Source organism: Notechis scutatus, chromosome 2 (genome assembly GCF_049901735.1).
Source record: "Notechis scutatus isolate UNSWTSFEM ecotype Mainland chromosome 2, rNotScu1.2, whole genome shotgun sequence".
Lineage (NCBI taxonomy): Eukaryota > Metazoa > Chordata > Lepidosauria > Squamata > Elapidae > Notechis > Notechis scutatus.
This window is the reverse complement of record NC_142010.1, coordinates 84,129,471-84,152,679: the sequence shown is the minus strand read 5'-3', so window position 1 is coordinate 84,152,679 and position 23,209 is coordinate 84,129,471. Positions and strand designations below refer to the sequence as shown.

Genomic DNA, 23,209 nt, shown 5'->3' with positions numbered 1-23,209 from the left:
ATTGGACTTTTTTTTCTTTTAACTCAGCAGATCAGTATCAGGCTGCAGCTTTTAAAGAGCCTATTGTAGTAGAACATTTAAGCAAACTGAAGCCTTCTGGCCCTGACCCGTTATACTTAGATATTTGGAGAGCAATAAACACATTGTTTCCTAAACTGCAATCTAATCAAAGACAGATTAACCAATAGACTTAGTACTGTGGGATAGTCTTTTTTACATTTTTGTAACCAAGTGAAGTTTGAGTTTGTCTTGATGTTATATACAACACACTAAACTAGCAAGTCAGAAATGGGAATTTGAGACAGGTTCCTTCTTCCGGCCTGCATGCTACCTACAATTTCAGATTCTTTACTCTCATAAAGTCTGTGAGGTGACAGTAAAATGATGCAAATTTAAGGATGTTTCTTATCATGGATTCAGTCTGAAGAAGGAGCACAACACTGAGACCAAGCATTGCTGCATTATTGTAACTATCCTTAGGTGTCTGCTTTACAAGAAAGAGGGGTCCTGAACAATGGAAAAAGCAAAATTTTTATAGATGTTGAAAGCTACAAGTGGGAAATCTGAGGGATTTGATTTCCTAGCCAGTTTTGGGGAAGGTAGGCCAATCCTTGTCTGTGTACCTGGGTTATTTCTGTTGTTAGGCCAAGCAGCCATTTTGGAGGGGCAGCAGAGCTGAAGAAGTCCAGTAAAGGGGAGGGAAGGAACATTGAGGTCATGAGCTGATTGAAGATGGACCTTGGAAATTTTCTAGTTATGCAATTTCCCTGTGAGGAAAATTCCGCTGGCCTGGACTATGAGCTGGTGAGGAGGCTTCTATTCTTTGGTGCGGGTGGCAACACGCCGGGCCACACCGGCCCTGGTCTGTCCAACCGCCCGCCCGAAAAAATTGCGCGGGCGATGGCCCCAAACGCACGCGGAGCCCGGGGGAGGAAGACTTGCAAGGCCCGCTGGGGTGAACCCCCTCCGGTGGTCCCCGACCCTTTTCCGGGGTTGCCTCCCGGCGGGCCGCGGGCCCGCGGGCGGGCGGGCTGCTTGGAGCGGGCGCTGGCCCCTGGAGCCGCCCTCCTTGGGCCCGTTCCCAGCCCGCCGCCGCGGCCTTTAAACCGCCCAGCACCCCAGCACCCCTTTTTCCTCAGGGCCGCTGGCCCGACCCCGTGGGGGACCGCCCCCGCCCCAAACCGCCGCCCACCGGCGGACCCCCCCGGCGGACCGCTGCAACTTTCGACAGTTTAAGCGAAGCCCCCCCCCCGCCTTCCCACTCGCTTCCTTACACTCGAGAGGTCTGGCCCCGACGCGGCGGAGGGCCGCGGGCGGGCGGCTGGGGGTCCCCCCCCCCCCGTAGCCGCGCCGGGCCCGCCGGTGCCGGCTGGGCTGTCAGGAGTTCACCCCCCCCCCCCTCGCCACCCCCCCGTCCGCCCATTGCCTTGGGAAGGAAAGACAAACAGGAGCGCTGCCTGACCCGCCCGCTGTTGCAAACCCCCCTTCCTTGCCCCTCGAGCATGCGGACGGAGCCGCCGGTGGGCACCCTGGGGGCCCGAGGAGGGGGCCCACTGTCGCCGCCGCTGTCCGCGGCAGTCACCCTGGTTTAGATGATATCATGGGAGGCTTTGTTTGGCGGCAGGGAGGGTAAGTTGGGGTCTGAGGGATGGCATAGGGAATGGAGTAGGCATTCAAGGCTGGTAGGCCACCTGGTGTCCCACTTTTCCCATTCTAAGGTGACTTAAGGTGACTTCATGGGGAAACCTATCCTTAAAAATTAAGAAAAAAAGTGGTGATATGGAAAAAGTGGATGAAAGTCACACTATTGGCATTGGACCAATTGATAGATGATGAACATGATTTTTTAACATAGGCGGAGCCAGAAGGGAAATGCCATCTATAAGATGTAACTCAGTGGCAGTATTTATAGCTACAACTTCTGTTTACATTGTTTGGATAAGCAGCTATTTTCACCTTCTGAAATACCAAGATACTAAAATAACAGGTACATTTTTTTGTGAATGTTAAGAGATGGGTGGAATAAAGAATTAGAAGTCCCTATATTGCCTACATAATGAATATCATAATGTCTATAGAAGGAGTGTCAATAGAGTTTAAATTATGACTTACAGAACAAAAATAATACTTAGAATTTATTGGACTGCATTATGTCTGAATGGAAAAGATTTACCTAGGACAGCATTTTGATGCAAATGTAGTAAGGACAATGCTTCTTTAAAACACTTGTTTTTAGAAAGTTCTGAACTTTTCAAGTTCTTGAAGAAAGTAGTGGACTGTATAAATGTGACTGTGCAACAAATGCTAATTTTTTGGAGAGAATATCCTTTCAAATTACATACCTAGTTCATGGAACTTGAAAATTGGACAACATAAATGTATTCTCTGTGCCCTTACTATATTTACTAATATTGCAGCTTTGGAAAGATGGATAGTCCTATTTACTTACTGAATTGAATAACTTTCTTTTTATGAGCAGATTACCATTCATCATCTATTATAGACATAGACTTTGTATGGATTATTATGAAATATTGAACTCATTTATACAAAATACAGTAGATTAATAATTATATAAGTGTATTAGAAATATGTATGTATTTCAAACATGTTTGCATTAAATAAATGCAGATAGAATTGTAACTATTGTTGCAACAGCATATTCTATATTTTTATTTTAAATCTTTTTTTCTGTTGTAATTTTCACTTATTTTTAAGCACTTGTTACAATATTTGTGTTTTTCGTTTTTTTTCTCTTTTTCTGTTATTATTTTAAAAGTAATAAAAAGTAAATACAAAAAAGCAATGTCCCATTCATCATCTCCTTCACTGATAGCTTTTGGAAAGAACAGGGAATGGTCTTCCCAAATATCAGCCTTCTGCACTAATCTGATTGGGCATGACGGTGCTGGGAAGCTGTTCCACATTTCATTTCTCCAAGCAATTTTGTAAAACATGCAACAGAACTCAAAATATATTACTAAACATAGGTCTTTTTCTGTGTGTGTGTATGTGTGTGTGTCAGCAGTGGGATTCAAATATTTTTACCACCGCTTTGGTGGGTGTGACTTGGTGGGCATGCTTTGCACATGTGCACACACTTTGCATGCGCACATATGCCAAACACACACTTTGCGCAAGCGCAGAGGCATTTGCTCAGGCGCAGAGGCATTCTAACTCACCTCCTGCAAGCCTGCACAATCCCAGTCGCTTCAGCAGCTGCCACACAGCACTCTTCTCTGACGTGCAAAGCAGCTGCGCTTCAAATTCAGAGGATAAAGGTGAGTATGGGAGCCTGAGAGGGCATGTGGGCCCAAGAGCAGAGCAGCAGAGAGAACTGGTTGAGTCTTCTCTGCTCATCGCTGCTAACGGCTTGGCAGAACCGGGCAGAACCGGTAGAATATCACCATTGGTGCGTGTGTGAGATTGAAATATGGGATTTCTATTTTCATAAAAATCAATAGAGTTTTTTATAGTCATTGGTTGTCTTCCAAAGCAGCAATCTAAAATGCTTTCACTGAAGTTGATGGAACTATTGTGAACAGAATATGCATATGTTTGTTGACATACTGATTGAATTACATAGCATGCTAAGCCATGGCTATTATAACTGTGATTTGGTTAAAGAACACCTGGTTCTACAGAAGGTTATGGTTTACCCTGGTCAAATACTCAGTTGGTAATAACTTGCATCATCAAGTGAGATGATGTAATAAACATTGATGTATGAACTTTGATGAGGAGTCTGGAGAGCTTCATGGAGATTGAAATGAAAGCTGTTTACTATTTCCAGAGTCTCAGACAGCTTATTTTATCTTCCAGCAATAGTGAAAGAGAATTATCCCCCTTCAGTCCATATTTGTGATATTTGTCCAGAATTCATGTGATCCCTATGAGAGACAGAATGCTGTTGTTATATTGAACATGCTTGATTTCAGGTGGGACTTTCCTATTGTTAAATTTGCTTAAAATGGCAACCTCATTCCCTACTAAACATTTTTTAAAGATATTATTTGAGCCAGAAGGAACTATAGAAAGAAAGAAAAGCTGTTATGTGGCAATATGCAGTACAAAATCATCAGCATAGTCATTTAATGTGGGCATTTCAGGAACATAAATCCTGCAAATTGTGCATTTCAGCTGTATTTTGAAGTTCTGTACATTAATATAGGCTGACTGGCCCTGTGACATATTATGATTGTCCTATTTATCAGAGCTGCATAGCAATTATAAAAAGATTCTATGGGTTGTGAAGGAATAAGAACAGCACCTGGACTGCTTCTTTCTTGGGATTATGGGGTGGCCTCTCTGCTGCTGTTGTGTGCTATCAGAAAACAATGCAGCTGCATTAAAGTCTTGAAAAAGGTGCTATGTTTGCATCCTTGCTGTCCCAAAACTCCTTTTGCCATGGAATCTGGAGCATCAAACAGTCCCATGGTACACTTACTAATGATATAGGTAGAAAGTCCTGAGAACAGGTCTATGTACTCTGGTTTTCTGTTCATATGTTGAAAGAATATTTGTAGAAAGCAAAGGCACAACACATATCCAAATTGCACAAGTAACACTTAGATCAGTGGTTCCCAACCTTTTTTTCGCCCCGCACCCCTAAAGAAATTTCACTCGAACCTTGCACCCCCTGAAATAAATAATAAATAAAAATGCCAACATATAGCCAATATCCTATTATTTACCTGGACTTTTCTCGCACCCCCTGGAATACAGTGATGTTTAAATATTAAGGTAGATGCCTGTTTAATTTTTTAATATTTAACAGGCATCATTTATTCAGGTTAATTACACCCATCTCTAAAACAACTCAATCACTTGGGGGTAATTAGGATATTATATATAGATTTATTTCCAATTGTTACAAATGTTTCATTGGGCACAGTTAGAAGAGAATTTTCCCCAAAGCATAGTGTGAAGGTTGTGAAAAAGTTGTTCTTGAATGTATATGACACATAGGCTTGAATGTAAGGTTTGGGGTGAGTACACTATTTATCTTTGAACATTAATATTGAAGTCTTGTTTTATCTTTACTGGGAATATTAAAAGGTTCAATAAATATGCTCCATGTGATGAGCCTTTAAAATGGAAGAAGGCTGAAAGTTAGCCTGCTAACTTCCTAATTACCATAGTGAAAGGTAGCTTCCAGCCCTTTCTTACTATACTTTGCTGTGGTCCTCTGCTCCTTAACTCTGAAAAATAATTTGTTTGTTTGGCCTCTGTAAGTGTTAGGCCCCTGCTTAATCTAGGTAAATACGGACATAGTCACTTTCCACCCATTCGGAGATATATACCAAAGTTAACTTTTGCAGGTATCTAGCCAAATAATATCTACATCAGTGGAATGAAGAGATAAAAATAATGATAGAATTTTTTTAAAAAACATGCTTTTAAAGTTTGCGTTGAGAGAGAGAGAGAGAGAGAACAATACTGTAATAATATGTAATGTATTTATTTTTAGACTAATTTAGTTTTTACAGTGATTTATGTGTATATGTGTGCAAGTTCATATGTGCTCTGATTTAAATTTATCCTACAAATTATTAGCAGAGCCTGAGCTTAGGCGCGCCGCCACCCGGACACGGCGCCGCCACTACCCCGGGCACCGGCCCCCCCCCCCCAGAGCTTGAGAAAAAAATCTTCTAGATTACCTAATGATAAGCAGAACTTAGTTTGGTATTATTCTGGTTTCTTTGTTACAATATGGATTAATATGTCTCCAGTGAAGAATATATTAGTTTGCTGAGTTATTCACATAGGCATCATTTGTTCAGGTATTTTCATTTTCATTTTGTTGTATAATGGCACAGGGGGGAAGGAAGCCATACAAACTAAAGTAGTTTAGGCCTCTTTTGAAAAATAAATAAATAATCCAATTGCATTTTTATCTAGGACAAATGGAAGCTAGTTCGTTTAGTCAGTGTTTAGGAGCATTACACGTCAATGGTTTTTTTTCCTCTTCCATGAAAGCATTTAGAAATATGGTGGCAATGAACTAAACTTGCAATTAAAAGTAAGTTACCTACTTTTTTAGGTGAGCAATGAATCAGTCTCCCCGCCTGCCCTGCCCTTTTGTAAATCTCAGTGCAAAATCCATCCAGGCTGACTCCTCTTCTAAGTAACAGTCAAAGCCTCTAAGCTAGGAGACCTTGAGAGACTTTACAAAAACCTAAAGTCAACAAGCAATCCCATATGCTGTTCCCTAGGCATTAGCAGAGTGGCTTGCAGAAGATATTCTAGAAAGACCCTCAGGATGTGGAGCTCTCTTGTTAATGTATTTTGTAGTCTTATTGAATGAGGGCATCAAAAGCCGTATAGAAATACCTGTTAGAAGGTTCAGAAATTGAAGTCATAGGCTTGTTCAAGAACTAGGTCTCTAAATAAAATATTGTTCAAATTCTTATTTACCTGACCATGCTTATATCATGTTATCTTTTGAATTTTGATCTTGAGTTATTACTTCAAGTATCTTAATTTTTTTTTCCTGTTGAATGTTGCCTTCCACCCACATTATTATTTGGTTATATTGTAGAAAAAAGCTGGATTCCCAAGGCAAGTGTAAGCAATCTTTTTTAAAATGATGTATGAGAATGAACAAAAAGAAACTTTAATTCAGAGAAATGGAGATATTGAGGGCTGGAATTGAATTACTCTGAATGGACTGATTCCATACTCAGCTTGACTAGAATATATTCCTTCTGAAAGACTTTGAACTCAACTCATTTGGTACCAAAAGCTAATTTAACACTGCGTCTCATTAGTAATGTATCTACCATATACATCAATTTTTGCACATGTAATAATCATCTTTAATTTAGGCTATAGTAATTTATAGGTAGTTGTCAACTTACATCCAACATTGAGCCCAAAATTATGTTGCTAATGAGACAATTGTTAAGGGAATTTTGCCCTATTTTACAACCTTTCTTGCCAAAGTTGTTAAATGAATCACTACAGTTATGAAGTTAGTAACATTGTTGTTAATGAATCTGTTTTCCCCATTGACTTTGCTTATCGGAAGGTCACAAAAGGTGATCACATGACCCTGGGACACTGCAACCATCATAAATATGAACCCGTTGCCAAGCACCCAAATTTTTATCACGTGATCATGGGGGATGCTGCAATTGTTGCAAGTGTGAAAAACGGTCATAAGTCACTTTTTCAGTGCTGTTGTAACTTCGAACCATTACTAAATGAATTGTAAGTCAAGGACTTCCTGTATTTGGGCTGCCTTTAAAAAAAACACTGTTATCTTCAGCTGGTACATAGTGGATGCTGGAGGACATGACACCAGTTCCTTAATAGCGACACTCATTAGTATATTTCTGGACAGTTTAAGTGCTGCATCTGTTCCCTAAACCAGCTGCTTTATCTAGCAAGTTATTTAAAATATTGGCCATGAATAGAGAAACCTGCTTCAGGCACTCTTTTTGTAGGTCTGTTATTGCTCTCAAGACTGCCTACTAAAAGTTTATTTTATCAGCTCTATGAATTTGTCTAGTGATGTCAATCCATGAAACATATTGACATTTTGCGACCTCTATCAATAAACTGAATTATAAATACTCCTTAGAATGAAATTTGACTCTGATGGTGACCTGAATGTGTAGTTTTCCTAGCAGTGTACAACGGTGGGTTGTCATTAGCTCCTTCTGGTACATTTTTCCCTTGATTTTCTAGATTTTCCATAACCCTGGTGCTTTCCCACCCAAGCACTAATTAGCTCTGACCCTTTTGGGGAATATGTAAGGTCATGTAAGTGCTGCCATTTGCTATAACATAGGAGATTTTTTAAAAGTTCGTATCAGTTTTTCTTGAAATCATGCCTAAGTTATTCTGATTTTGCCACACAATACTTATACTCACTCTTAAGTATCAATAACATTTTCAAGAGCCCATTTTAATGCCTTGCCATGAGCCGTACTGGATGGCAGATTTAATAAACTTCCAATGCCTATGTATGATAAATGAAATAAAAACCTATAGAACAATTCTTTTGCACTGTGAATTTTGGTCTAATCAAAGACTTAGTCTACTTTTGCCTTTAATTAATTTTTTTCCAAACCATTATGATAGTTTTCACAAACCAACATAGTAGATAGAAATTCTAGGGTTAACTACGCTGCCATAACAGTTTAAATCCTCACAGTAAAGTCCTTGCTCTGGCATAAAATCAAGTGCTTAATCATATATATGATAAATTCTAGATTGCATGGGCATAAAATAATAGTTGCTTTACACAAACTCTGGTACAAGGATTGTTGCAGTTTTGCTCTTGTTATTCAGATAACAAAGTTTAGTTATTTGTTTGGATGAGTCATAAACATTACTGTGAAATGTTTTTCTTGCTGTCATTAAAACAAGATTATTGATGGTAGCTTTGAACTGATTTCCATAACTGTACTTGCTTATTTTGTAAATAAAAATAGACTTCAGAATGTGTTTATTTAAAAGAGACCTCCTGATTTACATATTTTATTAATTTGACAATAGAGTAACTATTTTTATATATATTGTTCAGTTATTACTTGATACATAACTGCATTGTTTTATTATCATTTAGTTAATATTGAAGTATGTTTAATTAGTATTATTTTGGCATTTATTGAGTGATATTTACAGACATAAATGATGACTTTTATCTACTTCCTAGTTATTTTGTTTGCTTGCAGCCCTAAATATGTGAAACAGAAATAATTGTAAGAAATTGCTGTTTGCGAGTACAATATGTCATAAATTATGTTTAATTTATCTTATGTTTAATATTTCTTATTAGAGATAACATTTTAACGGTAATGTTTTTTAAAACATTAAGTACTTTTAGAAGGTAATATTAAATATTTCAACCTGTAATGCTTTTGTATTATTGGGTGCAGTTCTTTTGCAAAAACCATCCAAGTTATGAAATGACAATATATGTAATAGATTACCAACTTTGTTGATAAAAAGTTAGATAAAAACTTTGTTGACTAGAGGACTATATTTGCATTAGGTAAATTGCAAGTTGTTTAGACTTCATATAAAATGAAGTCATATTCCAAATTGCCCAGTGAGAAGTGAGTAAATGGAGATTGGATCCAAGTACAGCTACGTTAGATTTGTATTGTCCCCTACTCAAACAGCAGGTTTGATAATTAAAAAAATCAATTTACAGATGCAGAGGGGGATGATTAAAAGTTTGATCACATCACATTTTTGAAAAGCTGCTCAAGCAAGCATCTTACCATCCTTGTTTGTATGAAATATCTTGAAAGTGTGATTACAGGATGTATCCTACACAGTCTTTCTCAAACACAACTCTGTGGGTGCTTCTGAACACAAAGGGTTGCTGCCATAGTAACAGGGTGTTACTTCGCAAGCTTCCACTTTGCTTGGCCAAAAGGGAGTTTTGAATATAGAAGTGAGGCACAGTCAATGCTGCCAGAATATGAATGGCTGCTTGTAGCAGTAGAAGACTTAATAGGCTGCAAAAGAAGTCTGGATCTTGAAGTAATTGAAAAAGTCCTGGTGTTAGCCAGCCAAAGCAGTTTACAACTACAACAGGGGAACAGAAAACTAAGAGAGAAATAGATAGCCAAGATGTACAAAGATCGGAAAAACTTTGAAGTGGCTATGTGAAACCAAGTCCCCAAAAGGATCAGTAGAGCCTGAAGAGCAGTTAAGAGGACAGTGTGGAAAGATATGACATGTCCTTGGCTTGATAGTGATATTGACTTCTGGATTAAAGTCTACAAGGACATTGCAAAAAAGATGCAGCTCTACAAGGACCTTTCTTAATGTAGGCTTCTTAGGTAGGTTAAGTATATTAGCAAAGAGATAGTGAGGATTGTTGACCTTTGCTGCAAAAAGTGATATATTATAAAGTGTTATATTATAAAGCTGCCAGGACTGGATTTGTCTTCCTTTCAAGTAATCGTACATGACTGCTGTTTCACAGTTAAGCAAGGTAAGTGCATGTTAATGCTGTGCAACTTCTTTATTTTTATATTGTGAAAATTTCTTTTGGGTTTTCTGCAAACAGTTGTGATGATGTTTTGTTTATGAAGAGGTAGAAAATTGCTTCCTTGCCACTGCTTGATTGCCTATACTTCCCAAGTAGCAATGCTATTCTCAATGTATGTAAACCCTCACTTTTGTTGTACTGGCTACTGAAGCAAGATTGGAGTAATACTGAAGTATTAAGAAATCAAAATTATTACTTTGAACAGTCTTCTATTCACCCCTTGCTGTAGAATTTGAATATTGTTGGCCTTAATGGTGGGGTGAGAAAATAAAAGCTGGGAATTTCAGAAAGGTGCATTTTTGGAACCACAAACATTATGCGTGTATTTTATTCTTTGTAAATCCAAACAAGATTTATTTGTTTCCTTGAAATAGGTTTTGGTGCTGGCTGTGCATTTTTACTCTTGTGATCTCTAGCGTATTATTTGTTAGAGAAAAGCTTTGTTCTTTGTTGGTGGTTTTTAAATTGGCTGAAAGAAACAAAATAGTTTTGTGTGACCCCAAAGTAACAAAGAGAAACATTGTTATGTACAAGCTGAGTGATTGAATTGCATTGGGGAAAAATGGTTAAATCTTTACTTTCACCTGCTTTTCCATAATTCTCAATGTTCGCTGTTTTCATCAAAGAAAAATGGGACACCATCAAATCATTAGCCATCCATATAAGATTTAATTTAGCCCTACTCCCAAGAGGCATTTGCTCATCTATAACTTTTCTACTACTCAGGAAAGTGATACCCAGGTATCACTTAAGTATAGTTTAAAGGATCTAGCCTGCTGGTTGCACAACAGAATAGAAAGTTTTTAGATTTGTTATCTGCCAAACTGTGCAGAATGACAGGCAAAACCCTTGGATGCTTGCTTTTAAAATTTAGTATGGTGAAAGACACTGGAGACTGCATTATTTCTTTGCTAAGGAGATATTTCATGACAACTAATTAATTATTAATATTTACAGTTTGACACTTTTGAATTGTGTATAGTAAAAATGCACTGGACTAAGTGTCCCTTGTTAATATTCCTCAGATGGGTCTAGGTTCTAAGATAACTTGGGATGGCCAGCTCACCGCCCCCAAGTTGCCTCTGCTAACTCACTGCCGCCAAATTGCCGCGGGACAACAAAGCCAATTCTTGTTAGGGACAACTTGCTGCAGGTGGCCAAAGAGAGAGCTAGGCAGGCAGGTAAGCGAGGGTGGGGGTGGGGCAGAGCACAGAGTGGTGATGGTGTCCGCGGAGGCCAAGGCTTCCCATTTTCCCATACCCCATTGCTGATGTTGCTGGCCTGTCGAGGTCTGTGCTGTTTGGAGTTCAGGCCATTCAGCAGTGGTGGCAGTGTTAAGGCCATTTGGCGGTAGGCGGGATGGGTGGCAGGGAGGTGGTGGCTGACACATTCCATTTTCCCCTGCCTCTGTCACTGGATGTGAAAATGGGGCGTGCCCAGCTGCCACCACCCGCCCACTCTCATACCCTGCCCACTGCTGCTGTCACTAAATGGCCCAAACACTGCCACCGCCAAACTGCCTGAACTCTGAATGGCTGAGAGCTTGACATAACAGTGGTGACAGCAGGGGATGTGAAAATGGGAAGCCCCCAGGCACTGCTCTGAATTCTGCCCACCTGCTCACTTGTTCACCCAGCTCTCCCTCCAGCCACCCACAGTGTGTTTTCCCTGTGGCAAATTGGCTGTGTTGAGTTGACCTGCAATGCTTTGCGGTGGCAAGCTGGTGGCAGTGAACTGGCTGCGCCGAGTTGTCCCATTCCCTTCTCATACCTGTTCCCCATCAAAGATCTTGATTCATGTCATGTTTTTGGATTTGGTTGGGGAGAGATCTACCTTGTTGTTCCATTATTAGATGAAGAGCTTTTGGTTCAGGGCCTTCCTTCTCTGGGCCAGTCCCCGAAATTGCTCTCCAGCAAGAAAGTTTATTGATATTTTACTACCTCATCCATCAGGCATATTTATTTGTGCTTAGTGGCCACTTTTAGAAATGTAATAAGAACTGTCCTTTATATTGTAGTCCTTCTGCTGGTGTATTATTATATGAATAATTATTTCTTGGGCCATTTTAACAAAAAAAGTACTATGTGACATTTGATCACCCTCTATAAATGCAATTCACTCTTAACAAAGTGACCCACATTCCTTAAGGAGAATTAAATAAAAAAGGATAGGAATTAGAGTAAGTTATTTGCCTTGGTTAATAAAAGAAATGAAGAATAACCAATAAATTTTATTTAGAACCATTAGTCCAGTAGTAGAGAAAGAAAGAGGTGGGAAGGAAGTGATACACTGCAATTAAAGTATGAACAAAAAAAAAACACATCTCTCTCCCCCCTCCCAAAATTTGGTGGAATTTAACTTATAAAGAAATAAAACTGAGAAACTGGAATAAAGAGTGATTTATTGATGTGATGATCATCAATAAATCTGATACATGACAACTACTGTCATCGGAATGTCTTACATTTTAATTTCTCTATGATAACCATCAAAGATTACTAAATTTATCATTCATTTCTGAAATATTTTTAATTATCATAATTTAAACCCCAGTAGTGTGGTTCAGCCCAGAGAAATGATTTCACCTATACTTTGTTTGTTACACATCTTTTAAATTTTCACTTATGTATAGAAGAAGAATAAGTTTGTTGTAGTATGTTTGGAGAGAAGGCATACTTGTCCTATGCTTGTTACAGTATTGCATAGCATAAATAACATTTATTTCTCTGCTCTTCTCTACTTAATTTATTTACATGTCATCTTTATTATTTATTGATTCCAGTATGTCAGCCATTAATTATTATAAGTAAAAATTCTAATTGAAGAAACCCAACAGTAATAAAATAATTAAAACATCAAAGCACAATATAAATTCTATAAGTGGGAGCAGTAGCCCCATATATTGCATTATATGATTTCTCAGTTGAAAATAAACTATTGGGAAAGGAAGGCTTGAGTGTAGAAATGAGAGGCAAGACTCCATACATCTGGGGCATCTTGCAGAAAGCTCTTGCCTTATCTTCCCAGGTCAGCACCTGCAATAAATCTTTGGAGCTCTAAGCTTAAAACATATGGAGGAAGATGCTCCTTCAAACAGGCTAATATCTCCAAGCTATTTAAGGATTCCTTTTAGGCTTCAACTGGTAGACAGGACCGGAATCCAAAAGGCATGTTTAACAGAAGCCATGAACTGCTGATAAGTAGTACTGATGTTTGCTAATTGCAAGAAAACTATGCAAATGCAGTAATAGGAAAGTGAGCCTAGCATGTAGGAAGGTGGAGCCTAGCATGATGGAAAGAATACAATATTGATGTTGACAGACATCCTTGAGGTTCAATCTACTCCATCAGCAGATTAGGACCTTCGTTTGATAGGTCCTTCTTGGCAGCCATAAAGACAGACAGGATTGTTATGCTTTGTTAATTTTTTTCTCTTTCTCTGTTCAACTCAAAAGAAACACAGCAGCAGAAAGTTCAATTCATTTTAGATTCAACAAGGATGTATACATGCTGTTTCCTAATCTAAAGAGTTTAAAATAAGGACACCTCAGAAGTATATAATAAAGAATTTGACCAAATTACTTCACAACCTTTGTTGTTTCCTTTTTTAAGGAATCATTTCAAAAACTGAAAATGAACATTTATCAACTATTCTCTGTACACAGTTCTGTAGTTATTCTCACATTAAAACTCTACATACTTAGTATACAGTCTAGGAAAACTGTCATATCTTGTCATTGTTTTGCAGTATTTTTATCAGGATTTAATATTCAAAATGAAAAACATCACATTACCTAGACTATGGCACCAAAGAAATGAATTTGGTTTGACAGCATCCTCTCTTAGTAAAAGTTTGTTGTCACAGGAGATACATAATAATCTGGAGCTAGTATATATATTATTTTAATCAGAAAGACTGGCCATTGCACACTAGATATTGAAAAGAAAAGGGGATGTCGACTATTGAAGAATGAACTTTAAAATTTACTGAACTAGCAGAGATAGTGAAATTAATGGCATTGATTAGAGTTGGATTGGAAAATTTATAAGAGATTGGAAGCCATTTGTGGACTTTCTGCACATTAAATACAATAATTGATGACTAAACAGGGCTTCAAAGATTAGTTTTATTTTTGGGGTTAACTGTTGATTGTTTTATATACAGTGAACAGATAATGAGATCATCAGATTGTTAAATAGATTTCTACATAGGTGACTTTTTTAATGAAACATAGTATTTTTATTAAACACAAGAAAGTTTCTAATTACTCGTAGACCTGTTATATATGGGTGAAGAATGTACTAGATATATCAGACATATTTTTCAGCATTAAACCAGGGTGGACAATTTATATTTAACCTTAGTGCTAATAATATATTTGTCTTTTGTTATATTTTGTGCACATGGTTTTTATATTTATTGTCGGTGGTTGATGTTTTATAGAACACAAAAAATACAATTGTTTCAAATGGCAGAAGCCCATGTGCTAGTGTGTAAGGACCACTTCAACCGTGTGACCCTTATTGTGGTCATTGCATTAACTCCCAGGAGTTTCTTAGTTCCCTGGTTTATTCAGGACATTCTCCCTCGAGCCGCTCGGAGCATCCAGAGACTGGGATGTGCTTCTGAGTCCTCTTCTTGCAGGCTGAGCTTTAGATGAGGAAACGCTCCGCCCCCTCACGTGGTATCGCGCAGCGTCTCCCCAGTCTTTTGCTCAGCCTCGAAGAGTCAGGCTGTGTTTCAGAGAGCTCCTTGGCTGATCGCACATTTCTTTCCTATTTCAACCCTCTCGTCTTGATAAGGTTTGCCTTTCCTTCCTCCTCCTCCTGCGCAAAGGGTCTGGACTTAAGGGAAAATTTTCCCGTCCCTGGGCGGCAAGCTGGGCTCGCAGCGCGATAGCGCGACCCCCACCCTTATCAGATCGCGTCGCTGCCTCCGCGTTGCCTCGTGGCACGCGTTTTCTTTACTGCTGGATTCCCCCCACCCTAAACGCCGATCGGGAGGGTCATCGCCCTAGGGCCCTAGGCGCTGAGCTGACCAGCTAAGCCCTCCCTTTCCGTCCCGGGCGTCCCGACGGTTCAGCTTGCGGCCGCCATTTTGGCTCCGCATCGTGGTCGGGCGCCATTTTCAAATTCTTTAGCTGCAGTGAATTGGAGCCCCAGGCCTTGGGTCAAAGCTTAGCTGCCCATTTCTTCCACCTGGCTCGCTCTTTTATTACTTGTTGGCCTCCCGCAGCCCGTTTCGGGGCGAAGTTGCAGCCCCCCCTCTCCGGTTTTATTTTTCTTGTCTGGAGGCCTGCTGCCAGAGGCCCTTTCTTCTACCATAGGCCTCAGGTGTTTATTTGACTGATCCGGCCTGTACAGAGATATACGAAGTTCTCACTGTTACGGTTACTGTTTAAAAAAAAAAAAAAAATCTATATATATATATAGATATATACTTAATACAAATACAAAAGGAATATATTGAAAAAAATAAAAATAATAATTTTTGTTTTGTACAATAATATTTTTTCGTAGATATATAAATATATACGGATAACCTGTATATACATTTGATACAAAAAACATAATAAAGATAAAAAACAATCAAAAGGAAAAGAAGAATTACAAATTAGAGTATCTATTTTCTGTACATACTATATTTCTTAGATACCTTACTGTTATCTCTGTACATAACAAATTCCAAAAGGGGGAGAGGGCCAGCTTCACCTTCACCCGGCCTCATCCAGGCCTGATCTGGGCGAGCCAACCGCCTTTGCTAGTATTTGTTATCTAACATGGCAGACGACAATCCTCTAAACGTCCTTCTTTGAAGGCTAAGGCAAAGTCCCACTACTTGCGCAGGCAGGACAAGGAACCTAAGGGCTCTAGACAGGACAAGGAACCTTCCAAGGTCGCCCAACGTGACGCCTTTAAGGCGCCACAAAGCGTTGGAAAAAGAGTTTGACCGGCGTTCAAGGGAGTCCCGCTCGGAGCCGCCAATACCTCCTCCTCCAAACCCTTCTACCTCTGCTCAATCTCTCCCCTCAGACCCCTCAGACCCTCTCTTCCCTACCTAGGCGCAGTTCGCTTCAGGGTCTTCCGACCCCGGACCTCCGACCAGACGGACCCCGAAGCCACCTTTACACCCACAGCCGCTGGTCTGCGCCACGATGAACCCTCTACCTCCGAGGTCCCACCTCACATCAGGGCTTGGATGGAATCAGCCATCCGCCAAGGCATAGCAGAGGGACTACAACACATGACCAGATCAGGCTTCTCTCGCTGAGCCTCCGAGCACGACTGATATCAATCAGATCCCTTCCACAACCGGTCCCCCAGTTGATCAGGTACTCTCTCAGAGGGACAGCCCTCCTCCGATTGGGGCCCAGGTGGAGGAGGAAGGGGACTTTGGGGATTTCAGGGAAGAGGAAGAGGATTCCCGGATGGGATCCTCCCGTTACAGTGAACCCCTCTTAGAGGCTGACATCATGGAGGGGGAGATGTCGGAGGACCAGGGCCCTTCCCCACCAACCCACTTTTGGGGGCTGTTCAAACCGCATATGTTCAAGTCCCTCCTCCTTAAGGCCAAGAATGTCTCTGGCCTTCTTCCCCAGTCCACTGCAGAACCCCCCTGTCCCAGAGGGCCCGGAAGACTCCATTTTCACCCAACCAGTGGTGGAAGCTGAGGTCATACCATCCCCTCCCATCTTCGTAGATCTGGTAGCGAAGCAACTTACCTCCTCAGGGACCCCTCCCACTCCCTCTAGCCAAGACAAGAGATTCTTTAATCTCGATTCGGCTCTGTCTAACCTTCTGAATATTCCGGAGGTTGATGACCCCATTGTGGGTCTAGCCTCCTCCTCTACCCCTAGTGAGGCCCTAGAGGCCTTGAAACCTGAGGACAGGCGGGCGGAGCTGGCGCCACGCAGGGCTCACCTATCTGACGCCTGGGCCATTAAATCAGCTACGGTCGCCTCATTTTCACGAGGTCCTCTATCCGCTGGCTACGTCAGCTCAAGGACCACATCCCTGCTTCCAATCTCAGAGCTCACCAGGATATAGCGAAGTTAGTGGCTGCAGCCGAGTTCTCGGCTGACGCCACTTACCAGTCGGTAAATTTTCTTCCAGAGCCATCACGTCGCACGTCCACGGCTCGACGCATGCTATGGCTCAAACACTGGCAGGCGGACGAAGAATAAGGTCAAGCTGGCCTCTGCTCCCATTACGGGAGATAAACTGTTTGGCCCAGATTTGGAACCACTGCTGGTCGAGGGCCGCAGTAAGAGAAAGTATCTGCCCTCCCTTTTTCGAAGATCGGAGGCCAGGGCTCTCAGCCCTTTCGGAGGAGCTTTCCACGCCCTTCTACCAACCCCCTTCCCGCCCAGATACCCTAGACCCCCTTCCTTCCGATCCCAGGACCGCACGGACCCGGGCGACAGATCCAGACGCGGTGGCGGCTACAAGAGACCCTTTCGGGATCGGGAGGAAGGCCCTACCGCAGAAGGTAGAGCCTCTTCCTCCCCCATTGGCGGCCGCCTCAGCCACTTCGCGCGCCCAATGGGACATATCCACATCCGATGCATGGGTTAGGGACACAATCAGGTTTGGTCTCGCCCTGGAGTTCAGGTCCGCTCCCCTGATTGTTTCATCCCATCCCCTCCTCAAGGGATCCCTCCAAATGTGCACTAATGGATGCAGCCATCCATCATCTTCTTGACATCCAGGCCATTCAACCTGTCCCTCCGGATCAGAGAGGAAAGGGGTTTTACTCCCATCTCTTTGTGGTGCCCAAACACTCTGGGGTTGAGAGCCATCCTGGACTTGAAACGGCTCAACCGTCACCTTATCCAGCGTAGATTCAAAATGCACACCTTGCAATCAATTCTTTTAGGCACCAGGCGGGAGACTGGTTATCTTCCATAGATCTTTCGGAGGCATACCTCCATATTCCAATCAGGCCTTCCCATTACAAATTCCTCAGGTTCTGTCATAATAGCCTTCATTATCAATACGGGCCCTTCCCTTTGACTGGCCTCGCCCCCGGACCTTCACCAAGGTCCTGGCGGCCCTGGCGGCTCATCTCAGGAGCGTTCCCGTCCGCCTCCACTGCTACTTGGACGATATCCTTATTCTATCCCCGTCCAAATCCCAGGCAGTCAGGGATAACAGGGTCACCCTCTCCACCTTACGGACACACGGGTTTCTAGTCAATTGGCAAAAGAGCCAACTTACCCCTTCCACCCGAATCAACCACTTGGGTGCCATAATTGATTCGGTTTCTCAAAGAGTTTTCCCTCCCAGGAGAGGTTCCTTAGCATTCAAGCCCTGGTCAAACAGATCAGGCGTTCAAGGAGGGTGGCCTTACTGGACCTCTCTAAATTGTTGGGCAAAATGGTGTCATGCATCTCTATTATTCCCTGGGCCCGTCTACACAGCAGATCCTCCAGTGGTTCCTGCTCCCGTTCCAACGATCCGGAAGAAGCAACTCAAGGCCAGAGTCAGGGTCCCTCCAAGGGTCCTCACGCCTCTTCTCTGGTGGACCAATCCCACCATCAACAGAGGCCACCTCTTTGCGGAACCTCAACGACTCACCGTCACTACGGACGCAAGCCTGTCCGGTTGGGGCGCCATCTCGACTTCGCTCTCGGCACAGGGCAGATGGTCGCCGACCGAGCAGAGGTGCAGCATCAATTGGCTAGAGCTTCACGCTGTCCATCTGGCCCTGCGCAGTTTTCCTCAGATCCGCAAACATCACGCCCTCGTTCTCACGGACAACGTCACGGCCAAGGCCCATATCAACAGGCAAGGGGGCACCCAGTCCATCCAGCTAATGAGGGAGGCCGAGCGCCTTTGCCGCTGGGCAGAATCCAACCTCCTATCACTAAGAGCCGAACACATCTCCGGAGTAGACAATACTCAGGCGGACTGGCTGAGCAGGGCCACGGTGGACCAGGCAGAATGGCGCTCCATCCATCCCTATTCGAGGAAGCGTCCAGAATATTCGGCCTTCCGGTGGTGGACCTCTTCGCCCCCCGTCCAACACTCAGCTTCCACGGTTCTTCTCCCGGTATCCATCTCACCGGTCGGAGAATCACAACGCTCTGCGCTGCCCATGGCCCCCAGGGCTCCTATATGCCTTCCTCCGCTCCCGTTAGTTCCCAGAGTAATACAGAAACCTCTTCAGGAGAGGGCAGACCTTCTCCTGGTGGCTCCCTATTGGCCCAGGCGACCGTGGTTTGCGGATCTCCCACTTATCGGTAGCGCCCCATGGAGGATCCCCGGACAGGGTCTCCCTCTCTCAGGGGCCCTTCTGCATCCGGAGCCTCAATGGCTCCAGTTAGCCGCCTGGAGGTTGAGCGGATCCGTCTGACTAGTGAGAATCTCGAGTCAAGTCATCGACACTATTTTTACGCCAGGCGACCTTCCACTACTCGAATTTATGATGCCACTTGGAAGGGGTTCTGCAAGTGGTGTAGCGGGTCTCAGATTGATCCCCTCTCTCCCTCTGTGGCTCAGATCCTAGATTTTCTTCAGGAAGGCCTTCGCAAGGGGCTCGCACCTAACACCCTGAGACGACAAGTTTCTGCCCTCTCAACCGTGGTCTCCTGTGATAACTACGGTTCCCTTTCTCATCACCCCGAATTAGATCTTTCCTTAGGGGGCGCCACCAACCTGTGCCTCCCACTGTTCACAGGTTCCCCACATGGGACCTCAACAAGGTCCTCGCTTTCTCTCACACGCTCCCTGCTTCGAACCTTTGAGGGATTCATCCTTCAGTTTCTCACCTTTAAGGTAGTTTTTCTAGTAGCTATTACTTCTGCTCATCGAAGTTTCGGAAATAGCAGCTTTGTCAGTTAGAGCGATCTATGCGTGTTCCACGCTGATCGGGTGGTCCTCTCGTCCCGACCCCACCTTCCTACCCAAAGTTAACTCTCCCTTCCATAGGTCACAGGAACTGGTTCTACCAAATTTTTGCCCTAGGCCCTCCAGGGCAGGGAGGTCCTCTGGCACACCCTAGATGTTAGAAGGGCCTTGCGTATATATATTAAGCGCACTCAATCCATGCGAAGGTCGGAATCCCTCTTCCTATCCTTTCAACCCAGGTCACTGGGGCTTAAGGTTTCTCCTTCCACCATCAGTCGCTGGATCAGGGCTACTATTGCGAGGTGCTACCTTTCCCATTCTCTGCCCACTCCGGGTGGAATAACCGCCCATTCCACCAGAAGTGCAGCCACCTCGGCGGCCTGGGCCACGCAAGCCCCATCGCTGACATTTGTCGGGCAGCCACCTGGACCTCTCCGTCCCCGTTTATCAGACATTATAAAATAGATACGTACGCCTCAGCGGAGGCCTCTTTGGCCGACGGGTCTTACAGAGGGTCATCAGTGATCCGGAGGGGCTTTCGGGCCAGATGGAGTCCCACCCGTAGGACAGCCCAGCTTTGGTATGTCCCAGTCTCTGGATGCTCCGAGCGGCTCGAGGGAGAATGGGCGTTGGTTCTTACCTGATACGCCCTTCTCGGCGAGCCGCGAGGAGCATCCAGCCCCACCCTAATTTCTCCGTCTGGTGGGGACTCTTGCTTCAGCCAAGGAGCCAATAGTAGATTAGAAAGAATTAATAACCTCTCTTCTCGTTATCGCAAAAAACTGGGGAGACGCTGCGCGATACCACATGAGGGGCGGAGCGTTTCCTCATCTAAAGCTCAGCCTGCAAGAAGAGGACTCAGAAGCACATCCCAGTCTCTGGATGCTCCTCGCGGCTCGCCGAGAAGGGGCGTATCAGGTAAGAACCAACGCCCATTTCCTCAGAGTAGAATTAACCCATCTGATGTGCACATTTTTGTTAGGGTTGTTTGGTATTCTCCACATATGGGAGAACTGTGGGAATCTTCAGAGAATATTTTCCCGTACTTTTAGAGCTGCCAAGTTAGGATAGGGGCTTTTGAAGTGCAATGCTGTATTGCTGTGATTGATTATACTGGTGCATGTGATCGTTACTTCATTGCTTTTATTGATTGACAATTGTAATTATATATATGTTGTATATTTATGTATATTGTAAATCAACATAGCTTGCTCCAGATTTGGTAGTGTAAATGTACAATAAATACATGAATTAACAAACAAATAAATAAATAAGACTCTCACTTCACAGTGGCTTGAAACCTCATAGGAAGTGTTTGAAAGGACCAATCATAGAACATAAAACACCCACAACTTTTGAAGGCAAGCTGTTCTACTAGTAGTTGATTGTTCTCACTGTCAGGAAATTTCTCCTTAGTTCTAGGTTTCTTCTCTCCTTGGTTAGTTTCCATCAATTGCTTCTTGTCTTGTCAGAATAGATGTCTGAATAGAAACTTGTATCCCTATTTTGAAAGTTTCTGGAGAAAATCTATGTAATCACTAAGATTTGATATCAACTTAATGGCACATAATCCATTTTAAAAGTAATGTTTAGGTCAGCCCTTTGGCTTCTGTTTAACTGGTTTAAGTCTGGGAACATTTTAACAATTGCACTGTCATTTCAAAAAAGGATTTAGGGAGGGTCTTCCTATTTTGTCGTGCTATTTTTGCTGTGTAGTCCAATTCATTGTCTACAATTCCATTAAAATCTCCCATTATAAATATATTAGCGTAGTCCAATTCAATTATTTTCATATGTAATTTTTTATAAAATCTTTTTTGTTTATCATTCGGAGCATAGATTGCAACCAAGAGTATCTTTGTGTTGTTATCCACTATTTCAACCATTAATACTCTTCCATCTTCATCAGTATAAATCAGTTTTGCTGGAATGGTTTCTTTAATATACAAAACCACTCCTCTTTTCTTGTAATGGGCCAAAGAAGTAAAAATTTTCCCTATTTTTGGTCGCACCAATAATTGTTGATGTTGCTTTTTAATGTATACTTCTTGTAAGCAAATTATATCAAATTTTAATTTCTCTATTTTATGAAAGGTTTTCCTTCTTTTAGTAGCTGAATTCAGTCCATTTATATTCAAAGAAATCAATTTTTTTCCCTCCATAGTTATGATTTATATTTAGGTCTAACAGCTCTCGTTGATCTTACTTCACGTTGTTCTTTAGTCTCCACTTGTCCACCTACTGCACCTTCTTCTTTTCCCATCTCTATTTGGTCCTCTTGAAATTCAGTTAGGGTAGTCTCTTTTTCTATCTCTGTTTCTCTTCTTTTAAAGAATTCATTATAAAACGATTCTGCTTCGTCAATTGAGCCAATTCTGTATCTCTGTTCTTTCCATGTAACCATTAATCCTTCTGGAATCAACCATCTGTAATTCACCTCCTTTTCCAATAATATTTTAGTCAGGAAACGATATTCTCTCCTCATCTCTCTAATTTTTCTGGGTACTTGTTTTAAAACCACAATCTCTTTATCTCCATATTTCAATGCCTTCTCTCTTGCCGCTTGTAATATCTGTGTTTTAATAGATTTTTGGGTAAATCTGACATGAACTTCTCTTGGTAGCTTATTCCTCGACACATATCTTGTAAAAACTCGGTATATCTCATCTATTCCATCCATCATCTTTTCCTCTGTTATTTCCAGAGCTTCACCCAAGATTTCTATCATTACTGCAGCAAGATCTTGTCCTTTTTCTTCCTCTATATTTTGAAATCTGAGGTAATATTCTGATCTGTCCATCTCCCACTTCAACATCTCATTCTTGTTTTGTTCAAGCGTTGTCACTCTGTCATCAATATTTCCAATTTTCTCATCTCTTTGATAGAGGAACTAAATTTAAAAGATATATGGAGGGAAAGAAATACTAAAACTCAACAATATACTTTCTATTCGAATAGACATTCATCATGGTCCAGAATAGATATGATTTGGACGTCAACAGAATTATTATCTAATATTCAAGAAATAAATATTGAAACAAGTACATGGGCAGATCATAAGCCAATGACAATTAAATGGAAAGGACAAAAAAGAAGATCTAGATGGACATTAAATAATACTATTTTAAAGGAAAAAGATTTTACACAATGGATGGAAAAAGAACTGGCCTTCTTCTTTAATGAAAACAGAAAAGAAGATACTTCAATACAGAATGTTTGGGACACAATGAAGGCATATGCAAGAGGATTGATAATGGAATATACAAAGAAAAAGAATATTAGGAAGAGGCAAATGATTAAAACTTTAGAAGATGATTATAAAAAATTGGAAAAAGAATTACAGAG

General features: G+C 42.0%; 1 protein-coding gene across 6 annotated transcripts in view; it reads left to right on the top strand.

The window, feature by feature from the left end:
• ACSL6 (acyl-CoA synthetase long chain family member 6) overlaps positions 1–23,209 on the top strand; it is a 113,370-nt gene that overhangs the window by 40,086 nt on the left and 50,075 nt on the right. The window contains exon 1 of one of the 6 annotated variants that reach the window (XM_026687441.2): positions 9,611–9,958. The exons of the other annotated variants lie outside the window; for them this stretch is intronic. The gene's annotated coding sequence lies outside the window, so the exon portion shown is untranslated. Of the gene's footprint in view, positions 1–9,610; positions 9,959–23,209 lie in introns of those variants that run through there. 6 annotated transcript variants of the gene reach the window in all.